We start from the raw sequence: 10,117 nt of genomic DNA on the forward strand, positions 1-10,117 counted from the left end.
GAAGTCGTTAGACTCCATGGCCTCCCAAAATCTATTGTGTCCGATAGGGATGTTAAATTTATGAGCTATTTTTGAAAAACTTCTTGGCACATAGGTACCAAATTAAAATTTTTCTCTACCTATCATCCCCAAACTGATGGCCAGACAGAAGTTGTCAACCAAAGTTTAGGGAATCTTTTAAGATGTCTGGTAGGTGAGCATGCTAGGATTTGGGATCTCATTTTACCAACCGCCGAGTTTGCATATAATAGTTCGGTTAATAGGACCTTAGGCATGAGTCCTTTCGAAGTGGTGAACCGATATAAACCTAGGCAACCCATAGACTTGATTTTCATGTCTCATCAACATAGAGTCTCTGAGTCTGCACATTCATTTGCTTCACACCTACATTCATTGCATCAGAAGATCAGCAAATATATTCACTCTAATAACTTAAAATATAAATCCCTTGCTGATTTGCACAGACGTTATAAAGAATTAAATGTAGGCGATTATGTCATGGTAAGAATTAGATCTGAACGACTCCCTTCGAGAACGTTCATAAAGTTGCAATTTCGTAGTGCAGGACCGTTCAAAGTTTTAAATAAAATCAGTTCGAATACTTATGTTGTAGATCTTCTTGAAGACTATGGGATTAGTGCGATATTTAATTCTGAAGATTTAGTCCTATACAAGAAGTCCACATTCATTCCTTCTGATCCTTTTGTTGATACACCCATTGTTGTTGATCACTCTGACCCAGCACCTACTATTGGGCCTCCACCTCCGAAGTTTCATGCACGCAGAGAACACATAGAACATATATTAGATAAGCAGGTTATTTCTACCAGGAGAAGAAGCTACCAACGTTACATTGTTAGATGGAAAGGTTGATCCGAATCAGATGTGACATGAATTTCGCGAGCCGAGTTGCAGCACCTTGACTCTGATCTTCTGGAGCAGTACGACAGCCGACCAGGTCTGCACTCGACGGGGTCGAGTTTTTTCCACCTAGGAGGAGTTGATGGGGACATCAGCTAGGCCACCATTTTATTTGCATGTTTCTTTTATTATTTTTATTTCTGGATTTATTTGCATTTTAGGGTCTATTTGTGGTTTATTTGTGTTATTTGTGGGCTTATTAGGATTTATTTTTGTGTAAGGGGATTTATGCAAACTGTGTATTTGGCCCTATATATAGGGACCTATTTTCATGATTAGGGTTTAATGAAGATTTAACAATTTCTTCCCCCACGTCTTCCCCTCCTCTCTTCCTCCTTCTCTTCTCCTTCTCACTTCCTCTTTCATCTCACCAAAAGTACATCATCACCACTGCATTCATCCTTTCCGGATCTGGTTCAGCATCATTTTTCTAGAGAAAAAAAAACTCTTTCCCTCAATCTCTCACGTTTTTAGGTCTTTCTCTCTATCTCGTTGTAACCCTAGCTGTCACAACCTCCTCCTTATGTTATCCCCAGAGTCTTTGGCCACGAATTTATATCCTTGAGATTTTTCCAAAAAATACTCTTTACGCTCGTTTCAGCAATTCCATCCGAGCTGGAGTCGACACCGGCAAAGCACGAGTCGATTCCCGCACAGTGCGAGTCGACTCCAGATTGCGCAAGTCGACTCTCTCAGGCGAGATAGAAACTCCAAAATCTGGACAAAACGCGAGTCGACTCCAGCACAGTGCGAGTCGACTCTGGCATGGTGCAAGTCGACTCCTGAACTGCTGAAAACCTGTAGAAGCTTTCTACATCCAAAATTTCAGTCTGGAATACATCTATGTGTAATTTGAAACACCTTGGGTCTCCACACACTCCAACAATGGTAATATATACTTGGTCAACCTAAACTATTTATCTATGAAAAATATGCAATGCTTGGTTTCCATGAATGCTAAGATCAGTGGGACTAGTTGGTTGTGGCATCATAGATTAACATGTGCAAGTATAGACCTTATTTCAAAATTAGCTAGAAAAGATCTAGTTATTAGTATACCAAAACTATGTTTTCAAAAAGATAAAATCTGTGATGCATGTCAACTAGAAAAACAAACTAGTGTTTTTTTCAAATCTAAAAATACAGTTTCAATTTCTAGTCCTTTAGAACTACTGCATATGGATTTATTTGGGCCAACTAGAACTTCAAGTCTAGGTGACAAATGTTTTGATTTTGTCATCATTGATGATTTTTTTAAGATTTTCATGGATTTTCTTTTTTGCACATAAAGATGAAGTTTTTCATTTATTTACAAGACATCATAAAAAGATTTCAAATGAAAAGGATGTGAAAGTTCTTAAAATAAGAAGTGATCATAGAACTGTATTTGAAAATCATAACTTTAAAAAATTTTGTAATGAAAATAGAATTGAACATAATTATTTGGCACCTATGACACCTTAACAAAATGGGGTGGTAGAAAAAAATAGAACTCTTGAGGAAATGGCTAGAACTATATTGTGTGAGAGCCATTTTCCAAAATAATCTTATGCCAAAGCAATCAACATAGCTGGTTATAATTTAAACAAGGGTTCTATCAGACTTTTGTTAAATAAAACAACCTACAAGCTCAAAAAAAAGAGAAAATCTAAAATTGAATATATTTATATTTTTGAATGCAAATGTTTTGTTCTTAATAATGAAAAGATAAGCTAGAAAAATTTGATGCCAAATCTGATGAAGCTATCTTTCTTCGATACTCTTCATCTAGCAAAGCATATAGAGTATTCAATAAAAGAACTTTAGTAGTAGAAGAGTCTATTTATGTTATATTTGATGAAACTAATGACCTTTTTTTAAGAAAATAAATTTTTTTTGATGATGATGCAGATTTATTAGGCAAGGAAATGAAGGACCTTATCTTGAAGGACATAACTACACAAGATGTAATGGACCATGAAGAAAATGGTAATGATGATCAAGAAGAAGAAGATCAGCCACAATAGCAATCTTAATGTAGAAATGACTTATCTAGATAATGGAGCTATGTTCACAACATCCTAAAAAACTTATAATTGGCGATCCTTTACATGGGGTAAGAGCTAGATCATCTATTAGAGATTCATGTAATCATTTAGATTTGTTTCTCAAATTGAACCTAAATCTATAGAAGCTGAACAAGATCATAATTGGTTAATTGCCATGTAGGAAGAATTAAACCAATTTGAAAGAAATAATGTTTGGAAACTTGTAAGTAGACCCAAGGACTATCTCATAATAGAAACTAAATTGGTTTACAAAAACAAATTAAATGAAGATGAAAATGTAATAAGAAACAAAGCTAGACTTGTTGCTAAAAGTTATAACGAAGAAGAAGACATTGATTTCGATAAAATTTTTAATCTTGTAGCAAGATTAGAAGCTATCTGATTATTACTTACATTTGCTTGCTACATGATTTTAAATTATTTCAAATGGATGTTAAAAATACCTTTCTAAATAGTTTTATTGTTGAGAAAGTTTATGTGGAACAACCAACAAGATTTGAAAATCATAAATTTTGAAATCATATCTTTAAATTAAATAAGGCATTGTATAGTTTAAAGCAAACTTCCTAAGCTTGGTATGAAATACTAAGTAAATTTCTTTTAGAAAATAATTTTTCAAGTAAAAATATGGATAAAACTCTTTTTATAGAAAGAAAAGATAATAATACATTAATGGTACAAATATATGTTGATGATATTATATTTGGTGCAACTAATGAAGTTTTATGTCAAAATTTTGCAAAGCTCATATAGAGAGAATTCGAGATAAGCATGATGGGTGAACTTACATTCTTTCTCGGACTCTAAATCTAGCAAACAAGAGATGAAATCTTCATTAGCAAAAGCAAGTATACTGGAGAAATCTTGAAAGAATTTGGCATGGAAAAAGAAAAGCAAATCGGTATCCTTATGAACTCCTCTAGCAAATTAGATAAAGATGAGCATGGTAAAAGTGTTGATTTAAAGCTTTATAGAGACATGATAGAATTTTTATTATATCTAACTGCTAGTAGACTTCATATTATATTTAGTATTTGCTTATGTGCTAGATATCAATCTAACCCTAAAGAATCATACTTAATTGTAGTTAAAAGAATATTAAAATACCTAAATTGATCATAAAATCTAGGTTTATGGTACTCTAAACAATCCTTAATCAACCTTGTTGGGTATTTAGATGCAAATTTCGCTAGTTATAAAATTGATAAAAAATCACTAGTAGAACTTGCCAATTATTAGGAGTTAACTTAATCTTATGGTTTAATAAAAAATTAAAATTTGGTAGCTTTATCTATAGTTAAGGCTGAATACATAGCAACCGAAAGTTGTTGTGTTCAAATCCTGAGAATTAAGTTTCAACTTGAGGATTATAGCATTAAACTTGATAAAATACTCATAAAATGTGATAATATAAGTACTATTAATTTAACTAAAAAATTTAATACAACACTCAAGAACTAAACATATCGAGATAAGCCATCACTTCATAAGAGATCATGTTCAAAACAATGATGTAGTGATTTATTTTGTTGGTTTAGAAAAACAACTTGCTGATATTTTTACAAAAACTTTAAATGAAGACAAGTTCTGTTTAATTAAGAGATAACTTGGAATTTGCAATCTTTTCTATTAAAATCCTTCTGCTTAACTCCTGATTATCATTTTGAATCAATTCGATCTCAATTGCATTTCATTGAAAATCTTGAATTTCCTTTCTTTCTGTGTCGACTCCTAATTTGAGGAGTTGACCTCTTCGAGTAAGAGGGAGCTTTGAGCCGACTTAAGAGTTAACTCAAAGTTCTGTGGCTTTGGAGGTGTTGACTCTCAAGAATTGAGGAGACGACCCCACCACTCATGAGTCGACTCAAAAGTAAATTCGAGTCGACCCTTGTGTCGGGAGACGGATGTTATGTCCAAACTTTTCCAATTCTATTTTATTTTGTCTCTCCCTCATTCCAATCAAACCTCGCTCTGCCCTCTTCTCCCCCAAAATTTGTTCATCGTCGACTTAAATTTCTTTCCTTTCAGGTGGATTGGTCTCTCAATGGTTCTCTTGTACCGAAACAACCCACACATCGCTCAAAAATTCTTTGACATCTATAGAGATTCGGCTTTATCTTCTACATTAATAGGGATCTTGATTTATCTTCTAGTAAAGCATGCTTCAGCTCTATATATAAGTCCTGCATTTTTCTCTTTGGTGCTCACCCTTTTTCCTTCTCTTGATCCTCATGCCTTATGATCTCCTTTCATTTATTATGGTGAGACCGATTATCGGCCGAGATAATCTGTTTGTTTACTTTTGACTAGTTAGTTGAATCGGAATACCATAACAAGTCGAGGCGTCATCACAAATGGATTTTGTTGTTGCATTGGAATATCGTTACCACTAGCTTGCTATTTGGTTAAGGGCTTTCATATATACAAATTGATATTTTCCCAACTGGCCATGAACTATGCCTGAGCCCTTACATTTTTTGGGTTGGTCAGAGGCGATCCTTGAATATTGCCACTCTCATCAACCATGTTCATACCTAAGACCGAAACCCAATGTATTCATTCTATGTCCATTGTAATCGACGATGGAGTGTGGTAGGCAAAACATTAGATTACCTCGAAGCTTTGGTGGGCCAAGGATAGCGAAGGACCTTCTAACCTTAGTCAAAATCCATGTGAATACCTTCTAACTTTGTGTTTTCTTGCATGCTTCTTTCAATATAAACATCCCATTATTGGCTTGGGCATCGACATTTTTCATCATTCAGCCTACCCTTTGGTAGATTAGATCGACGATCTTTAAAACTAGTCAAAAGAGTTAGATTGAATCCTTCGACAAAGAGCTGACCACTGTTCACTAAGAATTACAATTTTTGGAGAACCTATGAACTAGCATCTAAAGTTCTCCAAGAAGAGTGGAAAAAACTAAAGAATTGTGAAAGCCTATAGAATAGAATCCATTATCCATTATAGTGAAGTATAATCTTCAGTACCAGCCTATTGTGATATAGGAGGATAACCAGACTCGATGAAGATTACTTTGGCTACTAAAAGCAGGGTTGGATGGGGACCAAAATCAAATCCGTCACATCGAAAAACTAAGTCAAATGCCAAACTTTCGAATACCATAACTTGGTCATCCGTTTTGCAATTGAGATGATCTTTCTTTCAGAGGCCCTTCAAGGGCAGCGACCCTAGCGAGCGAGCCCAAATTCCATTATTTGGAGTCCAAAACGGCCAGGTCAAATCAATTTTTTTTGTTTCAGGTAAGACTTTGATCGTGGATAGCTCTTTATCCGAGAAGAATCATGCAGAGCGATAAAAGGCAAAGTTGATGTAAAAGTCGAGATCTACCTCTTCGAGACTTTTAGGCTTTTCTAGAAGATTTCTACTACAGATGCTTATTTCAGGAAAATGAGTCCTGCTAGAGTTAGGAGGAGGAATCCGATCCAAATTGTATTAGAGCGGACCTCATATTATCAATAGAGGCTATGTACTTTATTTTTTAATCATTAATGAAAGAAAAGGAGACTTAAGCCCTATTTTCGAAATTTTACTATCTTTTTCTAGTTATCTTTTGAGAGATTCGAGTTGAGCTAGTCGAAGAAAATCTTCCTTCTATCCGATTGGATCATATTGACCAAAATTTTTGTATAATTCCAAGCTATATAAAATAATAGTATTATTAATTCCGCTTTCAAATTGAATTTGTCTTTTTTTTTAATCTTCCAGCTACTTTTTGTGTAGCATTAAGACCCACACTATCTATAATCCATATGGAGATTTTAATTCCAAGTACTGGACTGAATCGTCCTTCACATTGTCAAGGTATCCTCCAACATATGGAATATTTATCTTGTAGAAAATCTTTGAAAGCTTTTTTTTTTTTTTTTTGATAAGGCTTTCCCTAGCACATGTACTTAAAATAAACGCCAACGGAAAGTCTAGAAGAAAAATAGATTTTTTCTTCTATGCACATCAATTTACTTACCTTCATCCCTGTCTTTTTCAAAAAAAGATATGAATTCTAATTGACCAAGATTTTGCTACTTGTGTTTATGCCTCATTGTTCAAACGTAGTGGTTGTTATCCGTCAAAATCCACTAGTTTGCCAAATGCCAAACCTACTCAGCGAATGGTGATTAGATTTCGTGACATCCCAAAATCATTTACTCAACTACATCTCTGACTGCTTTCATTGTCTCCCCGTGTTCGAGTTAATGAGCTGAGAGGGATATGTATGGCTCTATATGCAAGTCAGAGTTTAGAGATGGGACGTGGGGTTGGATAACTATTCTAATGCAATAAAAAAAGAAAAAGCAACTAATAACTCAGGAACAAGGAAAATTGTAAGGATAAATATGTCTACTTGGTTAAAAAAATTATATTTTTTTCATATACCTCTGCTAGTTATTGATCATGCCAATTCAGATAAAATAAACTTACAAAATAATCCACAACTTTATTTCCATATAGAAATTTCGTTTTATTCCAAGGATAACTTTGCATTGCTCAGAGCAACCCCTATAATGTTTCTTATAAGCATGAGTGTGACCCTCAACGTCTTCGTTGTCCGTATTAATTTGATAGAATGCACCATCCAAAAATTAATGCGAGGCGTTCCTCTATTACTTCAAATTCGACAGCAACCTTTTCCAATGAGATTTGTTCATCCAAGTTTATTCTTCCAATAAGATTGTCACCCAAGTCTATCATGAGAAGGATAGGATCCTCCTTGAAAACAAGATTTTTTTCTTGGTGCAGACTAATAAGCTTATAGATAGAATTTAGATTAAGACTAGAATGAATTTTGAGAAAAAAAAATAGGTTGAGCAAGCTAACAAGCTCGATTTCTGTAGAAAATCCAGCTTAATATTATTGGAAAAAAAATTCTCATAACGAGGAATCTTCTCCAAAAAATAATTTTTATAATACAGAAGGCATAGCCTGTCCATTTATCTAAATAAGCCTAGATATATTGTCCACTGGAAATGGTTTATTGGATTGGGGACAGAAAATTTTTAAATGTCATTGTCTGTTAGAATTTGGATTGAGCACGCTCCTTGCTAATTGCTATTCAATTAATATTCACGATAAAGATGCCTATTCAATATTTAATGTTGGTCAAGTTGCATTTGTTATCGAGGGTCCACTTGTATTAATGCAACCAATGGGCCGTCTCCTGCATCACATGCCTCAACAGGTTCACATTGAAGGATTTCAACTTGGTAATGGCCTTCAATACTTAATGTTTGTCAAGACGTGACTGCTTCTAAAATGTTTTCTTATCTTTTTTCAGACTTTCAGAAACAAGTCTCAGCAGCTAGCCAATTGTTTTGATTCCATATATTGGTTAGTCGAAACTAAAATCAACCTATTTTGATAGAATTAATGCTCCTATATTGGACTACATCCTAGAAGAATTATATGCAAGTCTTTAGGTCCGTAGAATATAGAAAAACAAGATGTGATGTTGTTTACACTCTGCATCTTGACATCCAAGGATCACCATACATATGACAATTTTAAAGAAGAATCAGATAGGGCTTCTAGAGCTTTAACCCAAGACGTGTGTATGTTTCTAGACAGCCGATAGAAGGAATAGACTGAGGCGAATGAGTCAACTTTCAATATATTCTTAAGTGTTGAAGGCTACTGTCTTATAGGCTGAAGAAAGAGAGGGCCAATGCAAGCATGTTGGATAAGCCAAGACCAATAAGGTGTGATTATCAATCGGACAGTTTGTGCAACGTAATAGTACTAATGAACGAGTGTAGTAGCAGAATAATTGGCATCAATTATCAGAACTGCTAGAAGTAGAAGTATAATATGGTAGCAACTATCAAAGTGGACAATTATAATAAATAAGTCAAATTTGTACTTTATAAAGGATCCTTCAACAATCCAATCAATGTTATCTTAGCTTACTAGTAGCTTTTATCTTAGAAATAGTGTTAACTTAACTTAGATTTCCACTACCATAGCCTAGGTTACACTCGTGTCTCTATCCGAATCTATTTTCTTTGAATAGGGGTACGACAATGGAAATAGTACTTTAAGATCAAGGTATCTGGAGATCAAAGCATTTAGACCTATGCTACTTCTGTATTCTTCCTTTCATCACCTTCTTTGTGGCTCCTCTAATACTGCTAGTGGCATGCCCACGTACCTATCTATCTATTGCCACATGGCTTGCCATCTTTTTTGTTAGCCAACAAATTCTGTGGTACATCCGAATGGGACAGGAAGGAAAGATACATAAGTCGTGTTTATCATTTATAGATTTCTATCATGTTTACTAAGTATTACCAATCCAGTTTAGCTTAAGCGAACGATGCTAGTGGGCATAGAAGTCTACAATTTTTTAGGGATTCCCCATTTGAGACTGAAATCATGAATCTCTATTTATTTTTTTTGTGTGGTTATGAATTAATAATCTTTAAATGCCAAGCAGTGGCTGTAATTACTAAGATAAGCCCTGGCTCACCAAAAGAAATAATCCTGTTTAAATGATTCATTCGCATGACGATGACTTCTCGTTATTTTTTCAAATTTCATCAACCACTTAATTATGATTATAATAAATTAAGAATGCTTGGTGACAGCTGGTCGTCAACAATTTGTAATGGAATATTCTGATAACCTAAGTATGTAATAAATCTTGATGGGCCAAATAAAAAATAATGGAATTCCTTTTTCTTTGGTTAAAGCCTGCTCTTAAGGCTCCGTTTAGTTAGTTGTAGGACAAGTCCAAATTTGTCCTACTATTCAGGTTTGTCCTACCAAACAGAATACCCTGCTGAAGAATACTGCCATTCTGGTCAAATAGCTTTATCCCTTCCCGGTGTTAAAATTATTAAAGAGAGAGCAATGAAATAGTTTTATCCTCTAATTTGAGGCTAAAGATAGCCCTTGCAATAACCCTTTTGCCATTCCTTTTTATTTTATCTTACCTTTTTACCATATTGGGATTATTCATGCAACATTACAGGCCAGTCGTTCCAGAGAGTAGTGGTTGCTGCAACCAAAACAAAAAAACTGAGTTATCCCATGAATAAAGAAATCTTTGAGGAATACTTACAAATAAGAATAGCTCTAACCTCATTTTCTATCCTGCAACCAAATTACCCAAGTGGACTGGACATAGACTG

This window comes from Phoenix dactylifera, chromosome 16, assembly GCF_051530095.1.
Source record: "Phoenix dactylifera cultivar Ajwa chromosome 16, Ajwa_hap1_PhDact_Kaust_v1.1, whole genome shotgun sequence".
Classification (NCBI taxonomy): Eukaryota; Viridiplantae; Streptophyta; class Magnoliopsida; order Arecales; family Arecaceae; genus Phoenix; species Phoenix dactylifera.